The following is a 24,265-nucleotide window of genomic DNA, read 5'->3' on the forward strand; positions in this document are numbered from 1 at the left end:
ATTGCCTTTTACTCATTCTGGGTTAGAAGAGTTGGTCCTGGCTGTAGAAATATGAGCTGCATCTCATGATGACATTCTGAGTGGCAGCTTCACCTCTAAGTTCTAGGTGGAAATGTTCATAAGGTCCAAGCCTAATCTTAAACGTGACCTGCAAAGCTAAGCACACATAAACTGCAATGCCTCCAAAATGCTGGACAAACAAACAAGGTCCTCCAGTTGACCATGCCAGGTCATGGAATTATCTCTCTTTCAGAAGCCTGTGACCAAACTCAGCATGTGACCATTTGGCATAAAGAGTAAGTCGTGTCAGCTCCAATTTAAATTTAAATATTGGTGTTTTTAAATACATGTTCACTTCCTTTGCACTTAAGTGAGAATATTATTTTTTTTTGAAAAAACTGAACACCTTGACTCGGTCATTATAATAACATTTTTCCATTTTCCTATGAGTCATCTTAGTTTAGTTTTGGATCCAAAATTATTCATTTAAAGGATCACTGATCTAAAGAATAAAATGCAAACTTGAACTTTTCCCGAAGGTCTTCTACTCCAGTCCAGTTTTACCTCATTTCTTTTTTTCCCCTTCTCATATTCTTACAGATATTTTCAGTACCCACAAGTGAATCTGCTACATCAAGCAATCCAGTTGACAGGACAGAACAAGAAGCTGGGCAGAAAACTGAAATCATAGTGTCTTGTAGTTGGCAATACTGACAGTACAGTAAGTCAGCACTAGATAGAGTAATCCACACAGTAGGCCAGCACCTGATACAGAGTAATCCACACAGTAGGCCAGCACCTGATACAGAGTAATCCACACAGTAGGCCAGCACCTGATACAGAATAATCCACAAAGTAGGCCAGCACTAGATGGAAAGTAATCCACACAGTAGGCCAACACCTGATACAGAGTAATTCACACAGTAGGCCAGTACTAGATGGAAAGTAATCCACACAGTAGGCCAACACCTGATACAGAGTAATCCACACAGTAGACCAGCACCTGATACAGAGTAATAAACACAGTAGGCCAGCACTAGATGGAAAGTAATCCACACAGTAGGCCAACACCTGATACAGAGTAATCCACACAGTAGGCCAGCACTAGATGGAAAGTAATCCACACAGTAGGCCAGCACTAGATGCAGATTAATCCAAGACCACAACAAGCCAGGTGGCGGAAGTGAGGCCAGCAAGCTTGAAACCTCAGTTTGGAAGAACTAAGAACTTACAGATCCCAGGCACTCAGAGATCAAAGGCGGAGACACTGCACAGACAAGGGGAGGTCCAGGGCACAGTGGCAAGGCTTTGGGAATGGTCAAAGGCCAAGGAGTCAGGAATTGGGAGATGCACTTTAGCACCGGCTTGGTAAAGGGACAAGGAAACAGATGTGAGGCCCAAGCAACAAAGCAATTCCACACCGCAGAGATCTTCTGTTGCAGCCAGGAAGTTCCTCACACGTTTCCTACTGGACCCTTTCCCAGGACTTAGCCAGTGTGACCCTATGCAAAGCAGGAGGCAGATAAGAGTGATTAATGAACAAAATAAAGTGGTAAGTGTGGACCAAGGGAGTATTCCTTACTCTGGCAACCATGGTTCTTGGTAACCTGGACATTACCATGAAGCACTATGTTTCTGGAGATCCTGTCCTTTTTGTTATTAACATCCTCTTTGAGTCCCCCTCCTTCTCAAATCCTTCTTTAACAATCTCAGTGAGTCATTTCCTGAATTTCCATAGCAGTTTTTAATCCCCTAAGCTCTTAAATGCAACTCAATACGACATTAGCTTGAGTGTGTGTTTTAACATTTTCATGTGTCCCTTTCCTCTGGTTTCCATTGTCCAGAGATAAGAACTCAGGTTATACATGTTATCAATAAATGATTCTTAAATGTTCTGGAGTCCCAGAATAACAAAAATTTTTACTTACACAAAAAATGCACAAAATAGTACCTCTGTAATTAGCATATAGTTATATGATATCACATAATTTATCTTAGATTATTAAATTGAGTTTATTGCAGTAGAGTTCAAAGTAATGTTGAATAAGAAAATCTTCTGAAAAAAAAAAAACTCAGTAGGAACAGATCTCTTCCCTTATGTAAGATCTGAAGACTCAGAATAAGAAATATTGGACAGTAGTCATTATAACATTGATTATTGTGTATTCATAGATGAAGTATCATAGTATTCATTTATTAACTTATTAGCAAATTCCAGAAATACCTACAATATTCCTATTACTGCATGCCTAGCAAACCCTGTGGAACATGTTAGATGAAGAGTCAGATACAAGTAAATACAAATGCAGATGTAAGTAAAACATCATCCCCGTCTTAAAGACCCCAGAGAATACAAAACAATTCAGCCATACCTAATGAAGTTCAGAGAAGATGTCTAGCCATCTTAGCAAGAACACATGTACAACAGTTGACAGATCTGTGAAGAAGACACATTCAGGGGAGGAAACAGGTTCCCTATAACAAACACCTTCTTCTGGAACTGACCCAGTTCCAGGAAATCTGACCCCCTTCCACAAGAAAACATCAATCCTTTTATTGTTGCAGTAGTGGGAATTGAACTCTGGTCCCTGCGAGTTACAGTCTCAGCCTAACAATAATCTTTTCATGATGGTGGAGTGCCTGTGAGCCAACTGTGTTCCATGAGATCTAATGTCATGAAGGTTTTATCACCTCAGTATTGCCAGGCTCCCAGCAGAAGAACCACAGTATGCATAAAGGGAAACCAGTAAAGACGGGGCAAGCACAGGGGAAACCACCTGGGGTGTGAGGCTGGGCCAGGAGGAGGGGCTGAAAAAAGGACAACGGAGAGGCTAAAAGGTGGCAGAGGGACAAAGCATACATTGAACTAAGGAACATGTATTGTATTAAAAAATTATCTTGGAGATATTGATGAACCATGGCAAATTTTTAAAGAGCAAATTGGTAGACTCAGCCAGTCTCCCTAGGGAAAAAAAATTATTATTTAATAATTTAAGTCATTGCTTAATTTCAGACTGTTATGAAGAAAATACGTGAATGCAATATCAGTGTTTATTCTGCTCTCAAAGTTAGCGACTTTAGTTTCCCGAATCATTTAACTTGCAGGCTCTTTGAGAATTACTGAACATGCTTCTGTTATTAAGGAGAAGATGAGACTGCCCCAGCTGAAAGCACTAGTGGTCTGGCATATTTTCAAATTATACTATCTCCTAGTTAACATTTACAGATGTGCTTTAACTTTTAAAACACGGTCTGTTAAGTTTGTCTTCCTTGTCTTCTAAGATAGTGGTCCACGAACAGAATTCACCTGTTGCCTCTCACCTGGTCAAGCAGGGCGCTGAAGAGCGTAAGAGTCACTTATGTTATTATTCAAATTATTCATGTCTTCCTGGCTCATGGATCTTTGAACTTGCCTTTTTGACATTGAAACAATGGAAAATAATCTGATCTGCTGGCCCACTGGTTGAAGGTTCATTCTAATTTCTCCATAAAGTATACGTCACAAATGACCTATAGCTCAGGCATGTTCCAAACAAAATAGCATGATTCCAAAAATAATAGTTAATGTTTCTTCAGTAAAAGAGAAAAAGACTGCTATGATTTAGGCTTCTAGGAGAGTAGTAGAATTGCCCCTCAAAAAAATAAACATGTTGTAATAACATACTTTAATGTGGAGAATAAAACCAACATAAAGGTTTTGTCTCCAGCTAAACTCAATGCACAGCAAAATTTCATGGAATAAAATACTCTGTTGGAGTAAAGTCTTCTAAATGAATACAGGAAGAATGTTATTAAAAAAGAACAAAGATTAGGAAATATACTTTAGCACATAATCCTGCATTGGGGAAAGGATCAGTCTCTTATGATCTAATAGGATTTTTCCATTCTTAACTGGGTTAATCTTAGACACAAAGAAAGTAAATCATTGGTGCTTTATTAAAGTCCATGGTGATACTCAAAGGAAATTAATTCCTGTTGCTAAACACGGTTTGTAAAAACAATATTGGAGACAACTAAATGAGAGTTCTAGATTTACTACTCCGGCAGAATGTCAATTGTTTCTGAAACGAAAAGGGGTTTTTCATCCTGTCCCACACAGTTTCTAGCATAGAATTGGCTAAGTAGCATTGGGGCTGTATGATCTGAGTGGCAGAATGACAAAAGGGGATGTCATCATAATGGAGACAGTGATAAAGCCACTGTTGTAAAGAGGCTGGCACTTTAACACAGAAAGCAGGCTGCTTTGCTAAGAAAAGCAAAGGTGATTTCAGGAATACCCTGTTGTTCCTTAAATATGAAGTGAAAAGAAACTGGTTACTGGTGAGTGGTGATTAAAACTCTTGTTAAACACAGTGATTACACTGGAATAAAAAAGATAACCATTTAAAATAAATATCATAGCAGCCATTGGCCTATAGGGAGTAAATATCAAAGACAGACACTTACACAGATTGAACACAGAACTGAGACTTGCAGAAGAGCATGTTACTATAACTGAGGTCACTGTATTTCTCCAACCCAGGCTCAGTGCACTGTGCTGAGAAGGCAGTCAGTGTTCTGCCTGCTCTGAGCCAGCGAGCTTTTAGGACTTCCTTCCAACTGATTAAACTATGTGGAAATAGTCTGGTCTTTGGTCAATCAGAGAAGTTTAATGAAAGAACCAGGATTTCAACATCTGGTGGAAAGTTCACAAAACATGTATAATCTGTAAGCATCCATGGACAGATGAAAACAAGAAAGAGGGAGAGAGAAAGAGAAAGACTAATGGCAAGCAACATAAAAACAAGGCACTTGTGTAAATAGAGTTCTTAAAGTAGAAGTCATTTTGTAATTTGTACAGCTAGGGAGAAAGAAGCAAAGATTAAATGACTCAAAATTCAAACCAGGACTGTTTTTTCTTCTTCTTAGTTTACCCACGTATATTCTGATCCACTGGCAAATGCTGTCAGCTTTATATTCAGAATATATTGCAAACCTCTTGTTCCACCCCAAATCCTGTGGTCGAAACCATCATTGTCTTTTACCTGGACACATGCAAAGGCCTCTTTTCATAATTCCAGGATCTTTTGGAACCTGTGTTTACTTGCAGTTGATCTGCCCACAAGCAAAAAACTGTACCAATGGTGTATCGCATGCCAAGAAGTACAGAAACTGTTACAAGGTACTAGACTCTAGAGGGTCTGGTTCCACAACCAAGCCCTCAGTTCCTCTACCTTTCTTTAACCCTGATTAGTTGTTTTCTGCTGGTTCTCAGAACAAAATATTCTAGCTAAGAGTTCTTTCAGGAAGGGCAGACCTGGCCACGTACTTTTAAATTACATGTCCTCTCTCAGCTAGGGGAATTTGGCACTTAATTGAATTATATAAAAATTATATCATTTTTATATATGGGAATCATGGTTGTTTATCTGATTACAGAATGAAAATAGCAACATTACAAAGTCGTGGTAGAATTTATCTTTTAGACAATAAGAACATGTGTTTGCTCTCTGAACACTTCCAGAAGCAGCTGATGGCTACAGATTCTATAGGTAAAGAGGAAACTGATGTCAGTATCTTTGCATTCTTTTCTAACACATATAAAACAGCACGTGTTTTCAAGAACAAACAAATACACATACCCATGATATATAAAAATTAACATATATATATATATATATATGATATTGTCAAAATAATTGAGATTTTAATAGACATCAACTGAACACTAGCAACATGCCAAAATGTTGAGCCCTGTTTTATCCCATTGAAAGGACATTTTATTTTACTTTATTTTGTGTATACTGTGCCTGCATGTTAGTATGAGCAGTGCATATGGTATCTGTGCCCTCGGAGTTCAGACAGAGGATGAGATCTGCTGGAGCTAGAACTCAAAAGTATGAATTCCAGTATGGGTGCTAGTGACCAAAGCCTGGTCCTCTGTAAGGGCAGTGCATGCCCTCAAATACTGGCCATCTCTACAGACCATTTACCTCATTGAAATAACGTGTGTGTGTGTGTGTGTGTGTGTGTTTTCACAGAGTATGCATCATGAAAAAGGGCAAAAGGGCTAAGTATTAATTTAAAAAAATATTGACACACACTCAAGTAGTATCCAACTGGTAAAATTCATAGCAGTCACCAGTTGAAATAGAACATATAAATAAATAACCTGAATATAAAATACAGGTAAATAGACAATAAACTCACACACACACACTTTTAAGGGAAGGGCTCTTGGGTGCAAAAGAGTAGAGGCAACAGAGATAACGGGGAATGGGAATATACCATACACTGGCTGATGAAGTCAGCTTATTTGACTGAGTTTATTTCTGATGAACTGAATTTGGCATTTGACACCTTCTTAACCAAGAATGAAAGTGAACCTGATTGCCCTGAAATATGCCCATTTATGACTGTTTACAGTAAATAGGGTAAGGAGATGAAATGGACTTTGAGCTATGACTTCGTGCTTGTTAAATCATCATGAGACCAGGTGATGGCACTGCTTCTGGATAAGTAGGAATGACCACAGTGCTCAGGTTGAAGAGATGCATCAAAAATGAATGACACTGTAACAAAATCTCAAGATGTCAGGAAGATTTACTGAGGAAAAAATAGTCTCTATATAAAAACACAAATTTTTGCAAGATAAAGACTAGTATTAGGAAAACCCTTAAATATGTTAAAACTAAACAGTGATTTAGTATGGAAGATACTTATTTCTTCATAAATCTTAGCACGTTTTAATTCTGCATGGGGAAAATAAAGAGACTAAGCAGAATCTCTGTCCTAAGCTCCACAATTCCAATTATTCTTCTTTCGGAAGAAAGATTGCGCACTCAAGATGCCAACATAGCCCTGACAGCCAGTGAGCATGTATAAAGATAAACTAAGATACTCCCAGGCCAAATGCTGCCTGCTCTTAATGGGAGAGCACCGCTGTCATGAGGAAATGTAGCTAGTAATGTTTCTGTGTTTGAAAACTTTGACATTAGAATTCTGTCTTCCACTGAAGCTTTCTGATTTTTAAAACATAGCAAATGATTGAATTAAAACAAAAGCATAGAAATAACCCAAAGTCTGTCATCTCATAAAAAATAAGGAAGTTGAATATTATGCTCAACTTAGTTGGCACTATCTGTGCTGGGGGGCAGGGAGCTTTTCTTGAGTCACATACCACACTACAGTTATATTGTGAGAATAGCTATTAGTATTTTAAATCTGTATTAGAGTTTTGCACTACATTATAGTTCAGCATTCCAAAGATCTTATCAAAGAATTTTGGCTTTAATGTTATACAGAAACCTTCCCATTTGTATCCCATCATACCAATTTTTAAGTAACATTAATTTTCAAATATGTTTAGACCTAGAATAGTGGAAAATGTCAAACAGCGTGAACAACAATAACAATCTTCAAAGTGTACAGCATTACACTTTAGTGTAATAAGGTCTGGGGAAATAAATAATATTAATTTTATGTTGGTTACTAATTCTGTGAGTAATTATTCCTCTTTGCTTGTTGGAAACAGGGTCTTCCTAGACTGTAGGCCTGGTCTCAACATCACTTATCTTTTGCCTTAGCCTCCCAAGTGTTGGGATGACAGGTGTGTGCTGCCACAATTGATTTCTCGGGAGTAGTTCTCATGAGTAAACAACAGATGCGACTTCTTTGGTAACTGAACAATTAACATAAAGATGAGTCTCATTTTTTAAAATAAAGTCTGATAGGTAATTCAATATATACCAAAAAATCACATTTAAATTAAACAACATTCCTTCAGAAATTATACAATTCACTCAAAGGAAATACAAGGTTATTTTCAACTGCTAATAGAAAAGTTAGAAAAATGTGCTTCGAAAAACTATTATTTAATTTGGTGTGAAACTATCATGAAATAACCTCATAAATTACTGGTAAATAGATCCTTCTAGGGTGGATTTTATGGGTTAATTTCACAAGAATATTAAAACTTGCTAAATAGTTTTACCATATAGCCAAATGTACCACATTAGCCATTTCTTTAAGATAGTCCCAATAAGTCCTAGCTCCAGGTACACTCCTGTCAGTGGACCAAGTTGTTCTAGACAGTGAGACTATGGAAGAGATGACACGTGACTGGAGACCAATGAACATCACATTCACCTTCATGGGCATTCTGCCTCACCAATCCCTGATACTGGAGAGAGCATGAAACTCTCTTATAAAAGGGCAGAGGGAAAGACCCCGAGACATCCTGGCAATAGAGCAAGCAAGCAATCCAAGTAACTGGCCAACTATCACCCAAGACAGCCATTGTGGTGTTTATGACATAGTCAAACGTTCACATAATCACAGAACTCACTGGAAGAGTGGAGCCAATCTACGCCAAAATCACCCTAAGCCTTTCCTGGGCATCTCTGTCTCTACCATTCTGTGAGGCAGTAGATATTCATCATTTAAGATTTGATATTTTGGTGCAATTTGTTGTGCAGCAATAGATGATTAATATATAAACATCTTCTTTCAATGTTTCTCTCTAACATCTTACCATCACTAGACATCAATGGGTAAGCTTTGATTAAAGCTTACAGTTAAAAGTAAACCACACTTTGGACATCTCTTAAAGATGTGAATGAACATATAAGTGTCATATTTATTATATCATTTTAAAAAAAGATTATATATATTATATATATGCATATACATATATATGATCTCTCTCTCTCTCTCTCTCTCTCTCTCTCTCTCTCTCTCTCTCTCTGAAGGAGACAAACACTTCAAAGCAAAAGAAACGGTTAGACCTGTCAGTAAATCGTCCACGCCACTTCCTGAATGTAGAAAGTAGTTTCAGGAAACCTACTCTTCATTAATCCGTTAGAATCTTGGTAGACAAATCTAATTTGCAATCCTAACTTGCTAGCTTTTCAATACAAACTAAGGGCGAGTTGGATAGCTCGGCTCCTTACATACATAATAGATTTCTATATTCACCATGTTGATCACTTTTCACATCTATACTAATGTCTGACAATGTCAAATTCTGATATACACATGCAAGTGGCTTCACAAGCAATGGCAATTGTGGTTTACAATATTTGCTTCTTGGTACTGTCAAAACCACTTAACATATTTAATGATACTCTATAAGCATATCATTCTAAAAATTTGAGAGTCAAGGTACTTTTCCATTACATCAAAGAAAAGTGCCACTGGCCGGGCGGTGGTGGCACACGCCTTTAATCCCAGCACTTGGGAGGCAGAGGCAGGCAGATTTCTGAGTTCGAGGCCAGCCTGGTCTACAGAGTGAGTTCCAGGACAGCCAGGGCTATACAGAGAAACCCAGTCTCGAAAAAAAACAAAAACAACAACAACAAAAAAAAACAAAACAAGAAAAGTGCCACTGATACACAGATTATTCTTGACTTAAGGTGCTGTCCTGATAAACTTGTAGCAGGCAGAATACCACTTAAATAAGCGTCTTACTCCTCTAACCTAGCAAACAGGAGACCTTAGCCCCGCCTACCTCAAACATGCTCAGAGCAGCTGGCATTGGCCCCACACAAGGCAAAGTCATCTGACATGGGGCCATTATTCATAAAGTTCCGGCTCTCTCAGACAACTTGTTGAATATAATGCAAAACGCACTGGAGGCACAGTACACACAGAGGATTGGTTATTCACTGTTAGGATTAGTGTGGCTGGTGGTGGATAGCTTCCCCGCCACTGAACAGCATTACAAGGTAGTGTTAAGTCTAAGAGTGAGCACAGTTCAGAATCTCAAGTGACTTTTTCTCTAAGCAAGCACTGCTTTTCTTTAATGATTTATCTTTTATTATCATGGAAAATTAATTCCCCCTTCCTTTCTATTTCTGTCCAAATAGCGGGATAGTATTATCCTCTTAATTTCACTAACTCATACTTTAACAATATTTCTATACAGAACTTGCTTCCTCACAGTAACATGCACACACTGAGCTTGCCAGCCACGTGTGTTTTGACTAGGGAGTGGAGAGCTGCTCCTCAGGGCAGGGGTAACTGCTCCTCTGAAGGCATCAGGAAAACACTGAAAAGGAAGCATCTCAGCTACAGCAGTATGCCTAACCAAAAGAAGTCTGGATTCGGGGTTGATGATAAAACTTAGATTTATAGTTACTTTAAACAATTATAAAATCTTTAAATTATAAAAAGGTAAAGCAATATACTAGCAACTACTCATATATCTCAATTTAAAACTATACTTCTTAATTTTGGAGAATTCCTAAAACAATAAATTTTATTTTTAAAAAAATTATAATATAATTAATATAATTATATTGTTCTCTTTAACATATTTAGTGATGTTATATAAACATAGCACTTTGTTCCCTTTATACCCTTTTTGCTTTCTTTCAAAGCCATGGTCTCTTTTTATCACTATTTGTTGTTATAAACAGACAGACAGACAGACAGACAGACATATTCTTACATGCATAAACACATTCTGTTCAGATATTCAGTCTTCATGTTACTTGAAGTTATGTTTTAAATTTTGAATGTTTAAAAAATAAAAAAAAAAACCCTACTGAATCTGATTCTCAGATTCCCACTGTATTCTTGTTCTTACTGCTGAAGGTTAAACATGAGTTTCTTTACATTTTAATTTCATCTGCAGGATTGTTTTTTTTATCAGCGAATAAAAACTGAAATACCAGGGAGATAGCCTTTTACTCATACAGTTACTAAAAGCTTACGAACACAGAGTGTTTGGTAAAGGGGAATGCCTGTAACACACTTTACAGAGTAGCATGGGGTGGTGCAATATCTGTAGAGAACAATTCTGAGTACAAGTGAAGAAAGATCCCCTTACTCTATGGTTTAGAAACTATCAGCTCAGGTATCTGAGCATGAGCAAGTGTCAGTGTGGAAGCTGATAAAGAGTCATGCAAATAAATGCAATAGTTAACATTTTTACAGAACCACTTGCATTACTCTAAGTCTTTCATAGTAAAACTATTAACCTACTCTATAAAATGCCCCTTTCCCAGGAAGCCTTCTCAACTTAGTACATGAGCAATCAAGGCACAGGGTTTGTGCCTTGCCAAAGATGCCTAACTGGTAGCTGGACAGTCCCAAACACAAGCAATGTGGTTCAAAGGTGGAAGTCCATCAAGACAGGAAGAACACACTGTCGTAGCATGCTCACACAGAGCAGAAAAGCAGAACTATGAAGCAGACCATGAAAGGCCTACATAAAATGAACTGAATGTATTTGAATACATGAATAGCATCGAATACAATTTTAAAAAGTAAAAATAAGGTACTTGATGGACTGACTGACTTCTTGCAGCTAAAATAAGTTAAACCAATCCTAGGCAGTATTAACAAAGATATAGAGTCAAGATCAAGGCAAGAGATCTCTTGTATGGAGATTGATGATACATAATACAGTGTCAATGCTGTGAACTCAGACTAATCAGCTAGACTCGAATTTGGGGTGAGCACTGGCGGAGACAAGGGTTTGCAGCTGTGGTGAGCATGCGTGATCTTGAATAAGAAAATGAACCTGCTCCAGTGTAAAAAGAAGATACAGTGCAGGCTATTGTTCTCCATGGGCTTCCTCTCCAATGTGTAAGTACACACTCCTGGAAGAACTTACCTTTTTGACTTAGGACAACTACTGTCATATTAAATATAAGCAAATAGGCCTTTCTCACATGGGGCTAGAAAGATGGCTTAGCTATAAAAAAGCTTAGTTGCTCTCACAGACAACCAGAGTTTGGCTGCCAGAACCCATATGGTGTAGATCACAATAGCCTATAACTCCAGCTCTGGGAAATTCAGCACACTCCTGGCATTTAGAGGTACCTGCATTCACACACACACACACACACACACACACACACACACACACACACGCTAATAAAATAAATCTATCTACCAACTCATCCCTATCTATTTCTTTATCTGTCTATATCCATATATAGACATATCACACAAATAGTATCATGGCTCCACTTAGCTTTATTATACAGATACAGCTCTCAAGTACATAGATGGCTACCAACACCAAATTAAAATCATAACTTCTTATTAAGGAATATGTAAAAGTTGAAAATCTGATTATCTTTACTTAACTAAAAAAGATTATTAAATGATAAAAAACCAAAATTGAACGCTATTGTCCTCATTAGAAGTGTAATTTGAAAGCACTAGTCTCTAGTACTGAAGTAGAGCATCATCAAGAAAGGTACAGTACTAAGGAATGTATACCTAGCAATAATTTTAAAAGGAAAATCTACCTTAGGGATATCCCAGTACAAAACCCGAGATGTATAAAGTAACCGATCCGAGTTGATCTCCCAATGTGATGAATAAGGGACCACGGTGCTGATGCCACGCACTGAGGCCACAGCCTGTACAGAGAAGTACTTCCTATTAAAAGGCAGTTTTCTTTTAATGCTCTGTTGTAAAAAGACAGATCTGATGAGGACTAATGTTTGAAATATCAAGGTTAATGTAGCCCTGACACACAGGCTAAAAGCTAGTTTTCATGGAAACTTAATGAACTAATAAGTGTGGCCTATATTAAATGTTAATTACTCTTAATCTTAACTGTTGAAAAAAAGCTTTAGGTTTAGGTGTGGCAACTCCATTTGAAAACTTGTTGGCACTCTGGTGTAGACCTTGCTATGATTTCTTTCCAACATTGGGCACACCTTGCTCAAAAAGCAAATGACTCATGAGGCCACAATCCAAGATGCGATACTCAGCATTTAACTTGCTAATGATAGCCAAGGTGTAGCCAGCCACGGTTTCTGCTACGAGAACAACAGTGGCCCAAGGATTAGACACTAGATGGCCTTAATGAGGAGAGCAAAGGGACCGTGAAAGGAATGTCAATCGAGGTAATGAGGAGAAAGACCACAGAGGGATCAAGGAGCATGCGCCAATGTCAATAAAGATTTCTCAATGTTTGTATCATTTAAACAAAATAAGCCAAGCATAGATGACCAGGTGAAGAAGGCAGGAAGCAAGGCAGAGATGTACAAACCCATACTAAACTGCTAAGGAGCCAACAACTGACACCATCATCCAAGCATTCATCGCCAAGCAGCTTAGTCTTCTGCAGGAAATTAGACATACTGGATTTCCAAGCTCAGAAGCATATTTATGCAAGTTTTAACAAAATAGCCCAGTTTTGCCAAGAATATATATTTTATACATTCTGACTTGCAACAGGAGGTTACTATTTTACATTTTCTGAAAGTGGTCATTTTGATGGGAACTTATCACAGCTTGTATTTCTATGCCCTACTGAAACAAATTTAAAACACTTTTGCTCTCTAAGAGTTCACATGCAGTAATGAGCAAGAAGCCCTGGTAATTTGAACAATGAAATTGTTATAGAAGATTTCATCCTAAAACAAAAGAATATACCTTTTTCTCAGCACCTCATGGTACCTTCTCCAAAATAGACCATATAATTGGGAACAAAGCAGGCCTCAACAGATACAAAAAGAATGAAATAATCCCTTGCAGCCTATCAGATCACCACGGAATAAGGCTGGGCTTCAATAATAACAAAAACAATGGAAAGCCCATATACACATGGAAACTAAACAATGCTCTACTCAATGATGACTTGGTCAAGGAAGAAATAAAGAAAGAAATTAAAGACTTTTTAGAGTTTAATAAAAATGAAGGCTCGTCATACCAAAATTTAAGGGACACAATGAAAGCAGTGCTAAGGGGAAAACACATAGCTTTAAGTGTCTACAAAAAGAAACTGGAGAGAGCATACACTAACAACCTGACAGCACACCTGAAAGCTCTGGAACAAAAAGAAGCAAAGGCACCCAAGAGGAGTAGATGGCAGGAGATAATCAAACTCAGGGCTGAAATCAACCAAGTAGAAATAAAAAGAACTACACAAAGTATCAACAAAACCAGGAGCTGGTTCTTTGAGAAAATCAACAACATAGATTAACCCTTAGCCAGACTAACTAGAGGGTACAGAGACAATATCCAAACTAATAAAATTAGAAATTTTCAGTGAGACATAACAACAGAAACTGAGGAAATTCAAAAAATCATCAGATCCTACTACAAAAGCTTATACTCAACAAAACTGAAAAATCTGGATGAAATGGATAGTTTTCTAGACAGATACCAGGTACCAAAGTTAAATCAGAAGCAGATAAACCATCTAAACAGTCCCATAACCCCTAAAGAAATAGCAGCAGTCATTAAAAGTCTCCCCAACAAAAAAGCCCAGGATCAGATGGTTTTAGCGCAGAATTCTATCAGACCTTCAAAGAAGACTTAGTACCAATTCTCTTCATACTATTCCACAAAATACAAACAGAAGAAATACTACCCAGTTCATTATTTGAAGCTACAATCATACTCATACTTAAGCCTCAAAAAGACCCAACAAAGAAAGAGAACTTCAGACCAATCTCTCTTATCAATATCGATGCAAAAATACTCAATAAAATTCTCACAAACCAAATTCAAGAACACATCATACAATCATCCATCATGGTCAAGTAGGCTTTATTCCAGGAAAGCAGGGATGGTTCAATATTCGGAAATCCATCAATTTAATCCATTATATAAACAAACTGAAAGAAAAAAAACCATGTGATCATCTCTCTAGATGCTGAGAAATCATTTGACAAAATTCAACATCCCTTCATGGTAAAAGTCCTGAAAAGATCAGGAATTCAAGGCCCATACTTAAACATAGTAAAAGCAATATACAGCAAACCAGTAGCCAACATCAAACTAAATGGAGACAAAATTGAAGCAATCCCACTAAGATCAGGCAATAGACAAGACTGCCCACTCTCTCCCTACCTATTCAATATAGTAGTCGAAGTCCTAGCTAGAGCAATTAGACAACAAAAAGTCAAAGGGATACAAATAGAAAGGAAGCCAAAATATCACTATATGCAGACAATATGATAATATACTTAAGTGACCCCAAAACTTCCATCAGAGAACTCCTAAACCTGACAAACAACTTTAGCAAAGTGGCTAGTTATAAAATCAACTCAAACAAATCAGTAGCCTTCATCTACTTGAAAGATTAAACAGGCTGAGAAAGAAATTAGGAAATGACACCCTTCACAATAGTCACAAATAATATAAAATACCTTGGTGTAAATCTAACCAAGCACGTGAAAGATATGTATGACAAGAACTTCAAGTCTCTGAAGAAAGAAATTGAAGAAGATCTCAGAAGATGCAAAGATCTCTCATGCTCATGGATTGGAAGGATTAACAGAGTAAAAATGGCCATCTTGCCAAAAGCAATCTATAGATTCAATGAAATCCCCATTAAAATCCCAACTCAATTCTTCACAGAGTTAGAAAGAGAAATTCTCAAATTCATTTGGACTAACAAAAAACCCAGGATAGCAAAAACTATTCTCAACAATAAAAGAACTTCTGGAGAAATCACCATCCCTGACCTCAAGCTGTACTACAGAGCAATAGTGAGAAAAACTGCATGGTAATCGTTCAGAGACGGGCAGGAAGATCAAAGGAATAGAATTGAAGACTCAGAAATGAACCCACACACCTATGGTCACTTGATCTTTGACAAAGAAGCTAAAACCATCCAGTGGGAAAAGGACAGCATTTTTAACAAATGGTGCTGGTTCAACTGGAGGACAACATGTAGAAGAATGCAAATTGACCCATTCTAATCTCCTTCAACAAAGCTCAAGTCCAAGTGGATAAAGGACCTCCACATAAAACTAGATACACTAAAACTAGTAGAAGAGAAGGTGGGAAAGAACCTCGAATACTTGGGCACAGGGGAAAAGTTCCTGCACAGAACACCAATGTCATGCTCTAAGATCTAGAATTGACAAATGGGACCTCATAAAACTGCAAAGTTTCTGTAAGGCAAAGGACACTGTCAATAGGACAAAACAGCAACCAACAGATTGGGAAAAGATCTTTACCTATCCTACCTCTGACAGAGGGTTAATATCTAATATATACAAAGAACTCAAGAAATTAGACTCTAGGCAACCAAATAACCCGATTAAAAATGGGGTACAGAGCTAAACAAAGAATTCTCAACTGAGGAAACTTGAATGGCCAAGAAGCACCTAAAGAACTGTTTAGCATCCTTAGTCATCAGGGAAATGCAAATCAAAACATCCCTGAGATTCCACCTCACACCAGTCAGAATGGCTAAGATCAAAAACTCAGGTGATAGTAGATGTGTGCAAGGGTGTGGAGAAAGAGGAACACTCCTCCATTGTTGGTGGGATTGCAAGATGATGCAACCACTCTGGAAATCAGTCTGGCAGTTCCTCAGAAAATTGGACATAGTATTACCTGAGGACCCAGCTATACCACTCCTGGGCATATACCCAGAAGATGCTACAATATATAACAAGGATATGTGCTCCACTATGTTCATAGCAACCTTATTTATAAGCCAGGCTTATTTATAAGCCTTATTTATAGCCAAAAGCTGGAAAGAACCCAGATGTCCTTCAACAGAGGAATGGATACAAAAAAATGTGGTACATTTACACAATGGAGTATTACTCAGCTATTAAAAACAATGAATTTGAGAAATTCTTAGGTAAATGGATAGAACTAGAAAATATCATCCAAAGTGAGGTAACCCAATCACAAAAGAACACACATGGTATTCACTCACTGATAATTGGATATTGGCTCAGAAGCTCGCAATACCCAAGATTTAACTAACAGACCACATGAAGCTCATGAACAAGGAAGACCAAGTGTGGGTGCTTCTGTCCTTCTCAGAAGGAGTAACAAAATACTTAAGGGAGCAAATATGGAGACAAAGTGTGGGACAGAAACTGAAAGAAGGGCTGTCTGGAGACCATTCCACCTGGGTATCCATCCCATGTGCAGTCATCAAAGGTAGACAGTGATGTGGATGTCAGGAAGTGCATGCTGACAAGAACCTAATATAGCTGTCTCCTGAGAGGCTCTGCCAGAGTATGACATATTCAGAAGCAGATGCTCACAGCTAACCATTGAACTGATCAAGGGGTTCCCAATGGAGGAGTTAGAGAGAAGGAGCTGAAGGAGCTGAAAGGTTTTGCGGCCCCATGAGGAGAGCAACAATACCAACCAACCAGAGCTCCAGGGTCTAAACCACCAGCCTGGGAACACATAGGGAGGGAACCATGGCTCCAGCTCTATACGTAGGGGAGGATAGCCTTGTTGGGAATAGGTGGGAGAGGAAACCCTTGGTCCTGTGATGGCTGGACACTGAGTGTGGGGGAATTCGAGGGTACAGTGGTGGGAGCACATCCTCATGGAAGCAGAAGGAAAGGGGATGGGATGGGGGGTTCCTTGATTGGGGGAGTGAGGTAAGGGGATAACAACTGAAATGTAAATAAAATATCCAATAAAAAATTAAAAAATAAAATAATGGAAAAAAATCAAATGGAACCCTACTATGGTAGAAACTTTCATATGAGGGGAGGGGAAGGAAGAGAAGGGAAAGGAGGGAGGGGAAGGGAAGAAGGAGGGAAAGATTGAGAGAAAGAGAGAGAGAAAATGAGAATTAAAATGGAGTTGGTCTGCAATGAAGGGAACAATACCCCTACTAGATACTGCAGTCATAGAAGATGAGAAAATCAAGCTGGAATTCACCTGGTGACTGTACTGCCACTGGTTAGCTTTTATAATGATGGAAGTTGCCATATGTACCACCAGAGAGAAAAAGTAATCAGGCATTTTACCAGATATGAACCCTGTGAGCTAAAATAAAGAATGGCCTAGCAACATAAGGCCACTTGTTCAGTAGTGACACAACTATCATAGAAGTAACCAACCATTCTATAATTGGATTTAAGTCACAAAATGAAACTCAAACCTATCACCAGTGTGGAGCCACAAACCTATAGCTAGACAAATCACAGGCCCCAGTGGAGAAGGTACTGCTACTTTTAGAAGTTAGGTTAGTACTGACTTCTAATGACTTATCATTTGATCCATAACTTCTCCATCTTTCAACTTGTATCAGAGAATCTTCTGTTTGTATAGATGATAATGGACCCAGAGATCCACAACCCACTGAGGTGCAGAGAAAAGACGACAGAAGGTTCAGCCCTACAGGAGACATCTGCACTGCAACCCTTCTCCCCAAGTCATGAGAAACAGAAAACAGAAAGTGTAAAAACCAGGGGCACTTGGTGACTACAGGCAAAGAGTGTCTTATGGACACAACAGGGCAGCTGTACATATGAACTCACAGACATTGTCATAGCATGTCCAAGACCTGTGCAAGTTCAAGTCAGGCCAAATTCCAGCATTACAATATGAATTAGACATACCCTCTCCCCCCTGCTGAAGAGCTATTGGCAACTGATAGGCTGGGTATGCACAGAAAAAGGAATCAATAATGTCTAAGATGCTCTGTGATTGATGGCAACAATTACTGAGAGATGACAGGGAGACATTGTGGGAATATGTGTTTCAAGAGAGTGTCAAACACAGTTAGGACACGTTATTGAGATGAGCGTCATACATCCAAGAGTAGCTGTCAGGGAGAAGGAACACATAGGCCAGACCTCAAAGAGGGGATTGCAATAAAGCTATAAATCTGCAAGTCACGAAGCACGGAAAACTAGTTGAAGCTTAAGGCTGTGGCTGATGATGAGATCACCTATGGAGAGAGTATGGTGTAATGTTTCTACAATTTTTGTTTGTAGAAACATTTCCTGAGGAGATTCTGATTCAGATAGGTTTTTTGATGGCAATTTTGTAATAGCATTTGTTTTTGAACCCTCAAAATGAGACTTATTCCAGTAACCATTAGTTAATTCCTGGTATGGAAGACAAGACAAAACAAAACAAAACAAAACAAAACAAAACAAAACAAAACAAACCAGGCAAGCCCAGTAGTGAGCTGAAAGTTGAAAGTTGTAGCCATTTATTGCTCAGCAGCAAACGAGCTGGCAAGGTTGAAGCTAGCTACCAACCTGGAGAGAATAATCTTTGCACTCCGTGACAGCTTCAAAGAGGAAAACAAAAAGTATCTGACAATTAGGTATTGCTAGTAAAATTCTGGTTTGAGCCACCTGGAGCAAGTTCTTATAAAACAGAGCCAAAGAGCACAAGTCTAGACAATAGCAGTGCACGTGCTTACGGCTGTTCAGTTTTAAGCCTTGACGTTCTGAGTGAAAGTAAGTACTGTCTGCTATAGCATTGTTTGTCCCTCCTTAGGAACTTACACTGCTCTACAAAACCTGGAGAGGGGGTCATGAGACGGGCATTGTCTGTGTTGCATTTATTGGGATCTGGATCAACCCACTTCAAGGTTATTATGCATATGGAAGGAGGAGCCCACTCCTCTTTCTCCTTTGTGTTGTATACAGAGAGCTTCAGGACCCCAGTACTTACTAGCTTCTTAAATCATGAGACTAAGACATTATGAGTCAGAGTCATTTCAGTCTTCAACCTTACATTCTGTCACCAAATCCTTTCCAGCAGGTCACCAAACAATTGTTAACTGCCTCATGGACCACCATTCAGTGCCATTGTGAAGAAGGACTCAAGTTTAAATCTCCTCTCCAAGCTCCGCATACTTCTTCACCCAGGCTTGTGTGAGAACTGACACACAGAACCACTGCATGAAGATGGTTTACTGCTTCCCACAGATTCGGAATTTCAACACAGACCTCCGCAGTGGGAAACTTTTAATTTGAAGGAGGTAGTCTATCATTAAGATGCCCTCACATCTCTATGGAGAAGATCTACTAAGGATAGAGAAGACGATATTCATAATCCTGAATCACCACCATGCAGATTTCTATCTGCTTTACCTGTGCAATACCAACAGCAGCTTAATAAGTCTGCCTTAATCACCTGGGAGCATGCAAACTTCAAAAAGGACTGCCAAGAGATTGTAAATTGCTACAGAAAGCTAATTTCTTGTTACATAATAGCTGAAAGAAGTCTTGAGCAAGTACATCCATAAGCTTCCCTTGTGAATAGTCTGTACAGAGCCAAATATTTTCTTCATCAAATACAGCTAGAAGTAGTCCTTGCATAAGGGGACTACAAACCAGAGGCAGCTAGACATAAAGCAATTAACATAAATATGTGGAGAAGTCAGACATAAAAGAACACAGGGCTCAGAGGTCTGAGGTCAGTATTCAGCTTCATTTTTTTTTTTTTTTTTTGAGAAATCCTGTGATTATTACACGTAACACTTCCGTGAGCCAAACTCAACACACAGGACTGGTATAAACTGATCAAAGCACCTTGCAACAGAAATGACCACAGGCAAAGCAGCACTGGTTGCCAAGGAAATATTAATTAAAATGTTCAGCTGTTCCAAATGTCCCCAAAGTGAGTTGTGGAGCAGGATCTTGGAGTTGTGGTGCTCAAAGCAGGCTAGGCCTAGGCAAATGGAGAGAACAGGTCACCTTGAACACAAGGTTGATTTGCTGTAGGCCTTGAGCTTGGGAACAAGATGCAACTCCCACACAAGGTCCACTTTTTAACCAAATGTTGAAATTTGTTGTTTGGTGTAAAACAGACAACATCAGGAAGGATGTTAAAAAAAAAAGTTATTATCGAGACATCTCCAAATGGTAGTTACTTTGTGGTGATGAAGCATTTCATTGTCACTGGCACATGATTGGCATTCCTAGCAGGACACCTTTTTAACATTTCACTCAAAGGAATATTGTGATTGTGTATTAAAAACAAGAGGAATCCTAGATCATTGAATGACCCAGCTAAAAGTAAAAATATTTTTTACTGACACAGGGTTTTTCGGTGTAGCCCTGGTTGTCCTGGAACTCACAGAGATCCTCCTACCTCTCTGCTTCTGCTTCTGCTTCTGCCTCTCTGCCTCTCTGCCTCTCTCTGCCTCTCTCTCTCTGCCTCTCTCTCTCTCTCTGCCTCTCTCTCTCTGCCTCTCTCTCTCTGCCTCTCTCTCTCTGCCTCTCTCTCTCTGTCTCCTCTCTCTGCCTCCTCTCTCTGCCTCCTCTCTCTGCCTCCTCTCTCTGCCTCTCTCTGCCTCTCTCTGCCTCTCTCTCTCTGCCTCTCTCTGCCTCTCTCTGCCTCTCTCTCTCTGCCTCTCTCTCTCTGCCTCTCTCTCTCTGCCTCTCTCTCTCTGCCTCTCTCTCTCTGCCTCTCTGCCTCTCTGCCTCTCTCTCTGCCTCTCTGCCTCTCTGCCTCTCTGCCTCTCTGCCTCTGCCTCTGCCTCTGCCTCCTGAGTACAGGGATTAAAGCCATCTGCCATCACCACCTGGCTTTGAAAGTAACATCTTAAATGGAAGGATGTTCATGTTAAAATGGTTTATCAGTTCTATTTTTCTCAGCCTCTATGTCTTTTAGAAAGACCAAAGACATTCATTTTCCAGACACAAGGCTAACACAAGGAACCTCCAACTGGGGACAGGTACAGCTCTACTGACCAGAACACCAGCACTCTTCAAATGTCTAAATGGGAATTATCAGAGTCTATAATGAAATGTGTAAAGACATATGCACAGTGGCAAAGCCAACTTAGAAATTATCTGAATGAGGCTGTATTCACACCAGGAAACTGGGCAAGTTATTCATGTCCGTCTCTGTGAAGCACTTATAAAACTACTCTCCTTGGTTTTCAACAGGATTACTTAATAACATTTATTTCCTCTCTCATTCAAATAAAATAAGAGAGAGAGAGGGGAGGAGAGAGAGAGAGAGAAAGAGAGAGAGAGAACATAGACAAATCAAAAAGCTTTCTTGAAAGCAAGTTTCAGAAAGTGGTAAAACTGTTAAAATATTCTAGGTAAAATATATATATATATATATCAAATTTGACCTCAAGGACTATAAATAGCAGCCCAACAGACAGAGAATACATCAATCTAAATGGTATTCCTTAGACATGTGAGGAGCTTTCCTAAACACACAGACTTCTTTCTCCTTGTCCTAGTCCCTAGTGTAAAAGTTGGTTTACCTTCTGTGGTGGTTTGAGTAGGTATGACCCCATGGACAAATGTGTTTGAATGCTTGGCCCATCTGGAGTGGTACTAGTAGGAGGTTGGCCTTGTTGGAGGTGGTGTGTGACTGTTACTGTCACTGTGAAGGTGGCCTTTGAGGTCTCAATATGCTCAAGTAACACCCAGTGTGGCACATAATCCTCCTGCAGATCAAGATATAGAACTTTTGGCTACTCCAGCACCACGCCTGCCTGCATGCTGCCATGCTTCCCGACATGATGACACTGGACTAAATCTCTGAAGCTGTAAGTCAGCCCAAATGAAATGATATCTTTTATGAGAGTTGCCATGGTCATGGTGTGTCTTCATAGCAGTGGAAAATCTAACTAAAACACTTTTGAATATTAAAAAAAAAAAAGTCAGCTGTCAGTTTATGCTTTCCTCTACTTTGACTCTGCAGACTTGCTTTCCAACATCTGCATCCATACCTTGGACAAATTCTAAATACTATAAAACCTTCACTCGCTCTCCATCTTTCACTGGGATCATCTGGCTTGAGTCTACCTCTCCTGCAGTATTCTGTGGAAAAACACAAGATTAAGAGAGAAAGAGAAGATTATTTGCGATCAGGCAAACCTATTAAATGGTAGCAGCGTTAATGAGTGTTCAACTCGGGGTATTAACAGCTTGATAATTAGAACCTTTAATCAAAAATGTCAACTTAGCAGGGACATAATTTCCAGCGACACTGGATACAAGTGAACTTCATTGTCCTTTTTTATCCTTTCCTTTTAATTTGATTAAATCAGAAGTAACAGCTAGTGTAAGCCTTCCTGGAACTCATCATTTAATTTTTGTTCCAAAATTGCACAGGTAGGAGCCAGCTGCTTCTGGCTTATAGTATAGAACAAGACATACAGAATATCCCACCAATCAGCAGCAGATATTATCAAACTGTGAATATAAGGTTGTATAATTGAAAGGGTGGACTTTTTTCTCAGAAAGCAGAGGCTACCAGAGCGCTTGAACAGAGAGTAGTCACTGGTCAGGGTCAGGCTGAATAGGAAAGGAATCTCTAAGATCAGCCAGTATTGACTTCCTCATAAAGACAAGAGGCTAATGGGAATGGGCAATTTGAGATGACTCTATTTTCTTAACACATTAATGGTATCCTCAGGAGAAGGTGACACATCAAGGTGGTAGCTGCCATGAACCAACTGTTAGGTTAGCCATTCTGTGGTGATCAGGAAGCAGCACTGAGATGTGACTCCACGGTGAACCATCTGGTGATCCTTCTCCGAGTGAACCTTTCAAAGCTTAGAAGGTAAAGCCTCAACTTGAAACTCAAGCTTTCTCAACCTTCCTGGGAGACTATGATTCTGCTTCCATGCTTTCCCCGAGTGAGCTCAGTAAAGAGGATGCTGCCAGTCACAGTGCTCCACTCTCAGGGATATTAATATTCCCTGAACTTTACAAATCCCAAAGAAATCAGTGACGGCGATTTGGGACTCAAGGGGCTTAAATATCATCTTAAAATAATTTACTCTAATTAAATTAAAATTTAAAATTAAATAAATGCTATTGACCCTTTGGGAAAACCAGAGATAAAATATAAACAATAACAAAAAAACATAATGAAGAAGAAAATTGAAAATATAAAAGCCCAGGGGGAAATGGGGGAAAAGTTGCTCTTCCTGTGATGAGAAGAATCCATTCCTCAAATAAAAATAGCTTTAACTTACTCATTTACAGTAAAAAGCAATTAAACCTGAACTAATAAAATAACTTGTGTTTTGCTCCTATAATAAAAGCTGGCTGCTTGCTATTGTATGTTTTTAAATATTTTTTGAGATTATAATGTATTTACATCTTACCCCTCTTTAGCCCCCTCTTTAACCTTTCTCTTTAACCCCTCCCATGTACCACCTTGGGCTCATTTAAATTCATGGCTTCATTTGCTTTAATAGTTGTTACATATATGTGTGTGTTGTGAAATACATAAATAGAACTTCCTCAGTCTGCTTCATGTTGTTTGTGTGTATGTTTTTTAGGGTAGACCAGTTGGTTTTGGATAACCAATTAGTGTGCTCTTCCCTACAGAAGACCCCTTCTCTTACTCTCTGCATCCTTGGTTGCTGGTAATTCTCTGTCTGAAGTTGAGGCCTCAGGGGCTTGTTCTTTTCTTTTTATATCTTTAGAACTTACAGTGTTCCTTGCTTCCCCGCATTTCCTGTGTTTTCAAGTCGTACGGACAGTATGCTCTAAAATGGAAATGATCAGCGGGTTTATTTGAAAGCCCCCTTTCCCTGTGTATCTTAAAACTACTTGTGGAGTGATGGCGTCGGGTGGATATCTGGGAATCCACTCTTGAT

General features: G+C 39.0%; 1 protein-coding gene and 1 long non-coding RNA gene across 3 annotated transcripts in view; one reads left to right on the forward strand and one right to left on the reverse strand.

The window, feature by feature from the left end:
• Adgrv1 (adhesion G protein-coupled receptor V1) overlaps positions 1-24,265 on the reverse strand; it is a 514,991-nt gene that overhangs the window by 225,805 nt on the left and 264,921 nt on the right. The window lies entirely within an intron of this gene.
• Positions 1,247-24,028, forward strand: LOC143440354 (uncharacterized). 2 transcript variants are annotated; one of them, XR_013108095.1, is made up of 4 exons: positions 1,247-1,552; positions 19,441-20,100; positions 22,103-22,198; positions 23,071-24,028. It is a non-coding gene; the product is annotated as an uncharacterized LOC143440354 (long non-coding RNA). The 2 variants fall into 2 exon arrangements; XR_013108094.1 differs by lacking the exon at positions 23,071-24,028 and having other exon boundaries at positions 22,103-22,315.

This window comes from Arvicanthis niloticus, chromosome 29, assembly GCF_011762505.2.
Source record: "Arvicanthis niloticus isolate mArvNil1 chromosome 29, mArvNil1.pat.X, whole genome shotgun sequence".
NCBI lineage: Eukaryota > Metazoa > Chordata > Mammalia > Rodentia > Muridae > Arvicanthis > Arvicanthis niloticus.